The sequence below is a fragment of the Trachypithecus francoisi genome, unplaced genomic scaffold (genome assembly GCF_009764315.1).
Source record: "Trachypithecus francoisi isolate TF-2019V2 unplaced genomic scaffold, Tfra_2.0 Lachesis_group1, whole genome shotgun sequence".
Classification (NCBI taxonomy): Eukaryota; Metazoa; Chordata; class Mammalia; order Primates; family Cercopithecidae; genus Trachypithecus; species Trachypithecus francoisi.
Window position 1 is genome coordinate 11438431 of NW_022681454.1, and position 6659 is coordinate 11445089.

General features: G+C 40.5%; 1 long non-coding RNA gene across 1 annotated transcript; it reads right to left on the reverse strand.

Annotated features, from left to right (window-relative positions):
* Window positions 1-2325: 2325 nt before the first annotated feature.
* Window positions 2326-6444, reverse strand: LOC117086293. The gene is made up of 3 exons (XR_004438264.1): window positions 6423-6444; window positions 3471-3475; window positions 2326-2509 (listed from the first exon to the last, which is right to left on the reverse strand). It is a non-coding gene; the product is annotated as an uncharacterized LOC117086293 (long non-coding RNA).
* Between the last annotated feature and the right edge of the window lie 215 nt (window positions 6445-6659).

Genomic DNA, 6659 nt, shown 5'->3' on the forward strand with positions numbered 1-6659 from the left:
AACTTTTTAAAACTTATTTTGTGGCTTAATATATAGTGTATCCTTTTTTTTTTTTTTTTTTTTGAGACAGAGTCTCGCTTTGTTGCCCAGGCTGGAGTGCAGTGGCTCGATCTCGGCTCACTGCAAGCTCCGCCTCCCGGGTTCACACCATTCTCTTGCCTCAGCCTCTGAGTAGCTGGGACTACAGGTGCCCGCCACCACGCCTGGCTAGTTTTTTGTATTTTTAGTAGAGACGGGGTTTCACCATGTTAGCCAGGATGGTCTTGATCTCCTGACCTCGTGATCCACTGTCTCACCCTCCCAAAGTGCTGGGATTATAGGTGTGAGCCACTGCGCCTGGCTATAGTGTATCCTTAAGAGTGATCTACGTACTAAGGAGAAGAATAGGCATTCTGCATCTGTTGGATAAAATGTTCTGTAAATATCTTTTAGGTCAAATAGACATTTGACCTATAGTATAGATTAAGTTCCATGTTTGCTTCTTGATTTTCTGCCTGGATAATCTGTCCAATGTTGAAAGTAGGGCGTGACAGTCTTGAACTATTATATTGGGATCTATCTCTCTCCTTAGCTCTAATAATATTTGCTTTATGTACCTGGGTGCTCCAGTGCATATATATTTAAAATTGTTATATCCTCTTGCTGAACAGACACCTTTGTAACTACATAACGTTCTTGTCTCTGTTTATAGTTTTTGTCTTGAAATCCATTTTGTCTGATATAAGTATAGATACTTTGACTCTTTCTTGGTTTCCATTTTCATGGAATATGTATTTTCATCCCGTTATTTTCATTTTATTTGTGTACTTATAGGTAAGATGTATATTTTATAGGCAGCAGATCATGAGGTATTTTTAAAAAATCAATTCTGCCACTCTTTGTCTTTTGATTGATGAGTGTATTCCATTTATATTCAATCTTATTGTTAATAAGTAATGACTTACTTCTGCTGTTTTGTTATTTGGTTCCTTGTTTTGTGGTCTTCTCTTCCTTCTTTAATTCTGTCTTCCTTTTAGTTAAGGTGATTTTGTCAGTTGATATGTTTTAATTTTTTGCTTTTTACCTTTTGTGTATCTGTTATATGTCTTTGATTTGAGGCTACTATGAAGCTTGCAAATAATAATGTATAATCCATTATTTGTAACTGATGACAGTAGTGATGACAGTAACAAAGAAACAAGGAAAGAGAAAAATAATAAACATTCTACAGTTTAACTTCATTCCTCCTTTTTTAAAACCTTTTGTTGTTTCTATTTATATCTTATTTTACTGTCTAGGTCTTGAAAAGCTGTAGTTATTTTTGATAGGTTCATCTTTTAGTCTTTCTACTCAAGATATGAGTGGTTTACCCACCACAAAAACAGTGTTGTAATATTGTGTTTTTTGTGTGTATTTACTATTACCAGTTTTTGTTGTTCCTTCAGATGATTTCTTATTGCTCATTAATGTTCTTTTCTTTCACGTTGAAGATCTCTCCAATAGATTTCCCAACAAGCATTTCTTGTAGCACGTCTAGTATTGATAAAATCCCTCAACTTTTCTTTGTCTGAGGAGGTATTTGTTTCTGCCTCATGTTTGAAAGATATTTTTACTGAATATACTTTTCTAGTATAAAAGTTTTTCTAGGCCGGGCGCGGTGGCTCAGCCTGTAATCCCAGCACTTTGGGAGGCCGAGGCGGGCGGATCACGAGGTCAGGAGATCGAGACCCTCCTGGCTAACACGGTGAAACCCCGTCTCTACTAAAAATACAGAAAAAAACTAGCCGGGCGCAGTGGCGGGCGCCTGTAGTCCCAGCTACTCGGAGGCTGAGGCAGGAGAATGGCGGGAACCCGGGAGGCGGAGCTTGCAGTGAGCCGAGATCGCGCCACTGCACTCCAGCCTGGGCGACACAGCGAGACTCCGTCTCAAAAAAAAAAAAAAAAAAGTTTTTCTACTTCAGTACTTTAGGTATGCCATGCCTCTCTCTCCTGGCCTATAAGTTTACCACTATAAAGTCTGCTGGAAGACAGAGCTCCATTGTATGTTATTTGTTTCCTTTCTCTTGTTGCTTTTAGGATTCTTTCTTTATCATTGACCTTTAAGAATTTGATTGTTAAATGCCTTGAGGTAGGCTTATTTCAGTAAAATTGGATTGGTGTTCTGTAACTTTCTTGTACTTAGATATTGATATCTTCTGTAGGTTTGAGATGTTCTCTGTTAAGCCTTTGAATAAGCTTCCTATTCCAATCTGTCTGTCTCCCTTCTTTTAAAGGCCAACAACTCTTAGATTTGCTTTCTTGAGTCTATTTTCTAGGCTTTGAAGAGATGCTTGGCTTTTACTTTTTCTCTTTTGTCTCCTCTCAGTATATTCTCAGATAGCCTGTCTTTAAGCTCACTAATTTTTCTTCTGCCTGATCAATTCTGCTGCTAAGAGACTCTGATGCTTTCCTGAGTGTGTCAATTGCGTATTTCAGCTCCAGAATGTATGCTTGATTCTTTTTAATTATTTCAATCTCTTTATTAAATTTACTTGAAAAAATTATCAAACTTAAATTATTAAATTTACAAAGAAGGATTGTAAATTACTTATCTGTTGGATTTCATTGTGCTACCTCAACATAGCTATTTTGAATTATCTGTGTGAATGGCCACACATCTATGTCTCCCTGGGATTGGTCACTGGCGATTTGTTTAGCTTGTTTGGTAACGTCATGTTATCCTGGATGGTCTTGATGTTTACAGATTTTTCATTGGTGTCTGGCATTGAATAGTTAGGTATGTATTTTAATCTTCACAGTCTGAGCCTGTTTGTACCTGTCCTTCTTGGGAAGGCTGTCCAGGTATTTGAAGGGATTAGCTGTAGTGATCTAAGTCTTTGGTCACTGACTCATCTTGTGGTGAACTCTGTAAGTTTTGACGGTCTCCCTCCAGGCCTGGTGGCTCTCCTCTGACCCAGGATACGTACCAAAATGCCATCCAGAAGCCAACACCTAGAATTGGTGTTGCTGTTTCTCTCTTTGTGCCACGTAGCCACTACTGGGGAATGAGGGAAGGTTGGTGTAGGTGATTCAAACCTGTCTTTCCCACCCTATTCAGTGCCTCTTTCCTTAATATGATGCCAAAAAGGATCATGCTTGGTGTTCTACTCTACTATGACCAAGCTAGTGCCAATGCGCAAGACAAAATACTCTTTTCCTTCTGCTTTCCTCAATCAGAAGGCATCTGTCTCCATAGCCACCACAGCTGGGAATGTGCTGGGTCACACCTGAAACCAATGTGGCCCTGGGTCTTACACAAGGCTGGTGGCAAGTACTGCTTGGCTCCCACTGCTGATTATTCAGGGCTCAAGGGCTCTTTTGTCAGCAAGTCAGCAAGTGATGAACTCTGCCAGGCCTGGTCACTCCCTTCAAGGAAGTGGGTGCCTTTCTGGCCCAGGGTGTGTTTAGAGATACTGTGCAGGACCTAGGGCCTGGAATGGGAAACTCAGGACTCTGCCTCATGTCCTATTCTACTATTGTACTGTGGCTGAGCTGATATCCAAGTTGCAAGACAAAGTCCTTTTTACTGTTCTTCACTTTTCCTCAAGGAGAGAGAAGGAGTCTCTCCAGAAGTTGTGAGCTGTGCTGCCTGGGGTTAGAGGAGGGGGTGACATGAGCACTCCTTTGGCAGCTTTGGCTCATTTCTCACTGGTATGAATGTGCTCCTAGTCTGCTGGCTCTGAGCTCAGGAATTGCAGTCCTTCTAAACTAGACTAACTTTCAAGTTCGTTTAGGGGCCCAGAACCCTTTAGCCCACAGTGGCAGTTCCGACTGCTGGGATGGATGATTTCCCTCTGAGTAGGGATGGTCCAAATTCTCCCCCCATGGGCACCAGCTGAGTTCTTCCCAGTGATGCTTACTGCTATAACAGGCAGCCCAGAGTTCTAATGCAAAGTCTCACAATCACCATGCTCTCTTCCCCCAGTGCTGTTTCTCTCTTTGTGCCACGTGGCCACTACTGGGGAATGAGGAAAGGTTGGTGTAGGTGATTTAAACCTGTCTTTCCCACCCTATTCAGTGCCTCTTTCTTTAATATGATGTCAAAACAAGGTAGTATGATCACTCATGTGATTTTTGGTTCTTACGAGGGTGTGTTTTTGTGTGGATAGTTGTTCAATTTGGTATTCCTGTGGGGGAGACAATTGCTGGAGACTTCTATTCAGCCATTTTGCTTCACTTCCTCCCAAGGAGAGGGATATTTAACAGTTTTCTTCATTGTTATATTCTTAGTGCCTATAATGGGGCTTGCCTTGTAGAAGACTCTAAATAAATATGTACTAAGTGTTCATATGATCTTATTAAGGTCTACTTATTGATTAAGCCTGCTGCTAGTTACTGGGATGCACATATGTATGTGACCTTGTATGTGCCATCCAGAAGCACAAAGTTGAGCCCTGGCAGATTTATCAAATTGTTGATAAAACATGATAGGGGGTTATAATAGTGAATTAAATAAATTGCAATGGAACACAACATTACTGATCATTTTGAACATTATCCTGTTAGGAAAAGGGAACCAATGGATATTTCTAAGTGGGAGAGCCATGGTTTGAGTTTTAGAACAGTGCCATTGAAGGTATGGTTAGCAGACTAGGGCAAGTCCACAATGAGTTAAATACGGAAATTAAGAGATATACAAATTTCTGTAGCCATTTGCCATTGTTAAGATGACCAAGCACATGACTAGTAGACTTGCTTATATTGAACACGGCAGGGAATTCACTTGTGGCATGAGCTACTTACTAGTTATGCATCACAGGACTGGAAATTAAAAAGTAAGAAAGTCTTCAGTCTTTCATCACAGCTAGTTTGAGATGCACTGTTTTAAAAATGATGATCTGGTCGGGCACGGTGGCTCACGCCTGTAATCCCAGTCCTTTGGGAGGCTGAGGCTGGTGGATTACAAGGTCAGGAGTTCGAGACCAGTCTGGCTAACATGGTGAAACCCCGTCTCTACTAAAAAAATACAAAAATTAGTCAGTTATGGTGGCTTGTGTCTATAATCCCAGCTACTCGGGAGGCTGAGGTAGGAGAATTGCTTGAACCTGGGAGGCGGAGGTCGCAATGAGCCGAAATTGTGCCACTGCACTCCAACCTGGGTGACAGAGCAAGATCTGTCTCAAAAAATAAAGCAACCAAAAAAAATGATGATCCTGGCAGCCTTTTGGCAGTGCTTGATTAGAGTCGCTCATGGCTGAATTCTCTGACAAGTGCCTGAAGTGCTGCTGTGCTGTGTCGTTGATTAAAGACAGATCCATATGCTTCCAATGCCAGATGTGCAGGCGTCAGAGCTGCCATTCTGCTGCGAAGACACTTCTAATTTAGGCCTTTACAGCACCTACCCTGGGTTGCACTGTGAGGCATTCACAGTGCCAGAGCCAGAGCCAGGGAAAGCACTGGCAGATAAGGCCAAGAGACAGCAGTCTGGGAGTGGCAGGCCTCTTCTCTGTTCACTGCTCACACATTTCATCCCAACCTGCAAAAACTTAGGTACTGGAAAGGTGCTCAACAGACCTTCATGTCCAGGAAGAGCTAACTCCAGAAAGACACATACTGAAATGAAACTTTAACCAGTGCTGCTCTGTGGGTGCTGAAGTAAACATAAACCCAAAGACCCACACAAGTAAAAAGATTATTTTATGTATTTGTTATACTAATAAAAATAATTATGCTATTACACACTATTATCAGTTTATTTAAAAAAAAGACATTGGGGCTTCAGAGAAATAAGTAGTTTTACAGAGTTAAACACCTGGAATGTTATGCATCTTTGCATTGAAAAAGATCCTCTAGGCTTCCATGCCTATGCTGTTACTGTTTGTATTGGAAAAAATAAAGACTGAGACTTTTTCTTTTAGTGTTATTAAAAATATATCCTATTTGCTTTTTATCAAACAAATCTACTTTTTTATTTCTGTTCGGTAGACTGTAGACAATCCGGCAAAGAGAGAGAGAATGACGGGATTAAACACCTTTCAGAATAAATGCCTGTACATACTTTAATGAATTGAACAAGAAATTAATTTGGTCCTAGTCTCAAGCTTTCTACGTCAATGATGCTTTGTGAATTAAGCCCTTGCTTTATGTTTTTGTTTCTTTCCTGCCTTTCAAAACATTACAGCTTGCTGGTTTTCACCCATTTCAAGGATGGACTATTCTCAGATTCCTTTGCTTCCTGCTCTTGTTCTGCTCAATCTCTACATGTCAGTGCACCCTAGGATTGGTTCTTGGATTATGATTGCTAGATTTAGCAAATAAAAATACAGATGTCTCTTTAAATTGAATTACAGATTAAAAACAAACCAACAACGTATTTTGTGTTGTTTCAAGAATAAGTATGTCCCATGAAATACTGGAGCACATATATACTAAAAAAACAAACAAAATTAATAGCCCCCACCCACTATATTCTGAATTCTCTTCTCTTCTCTCCTCACATGCTTTCCTTGGTTGAGCTCACTGAGTCCTGAGGCTAATCTTTGAGCAGATGGTTCTCAATTCCCTCTCCACCCCGTATCTCCTCTCATCTATATTCAACTGACTTCCTGACATCTTCACTTGGATATCTCACACTTAGTGTATCCAAGTTAACTCTTATGACTATAACTCTCCTATGTACCATGAACCCCTTTTTTGTCAAT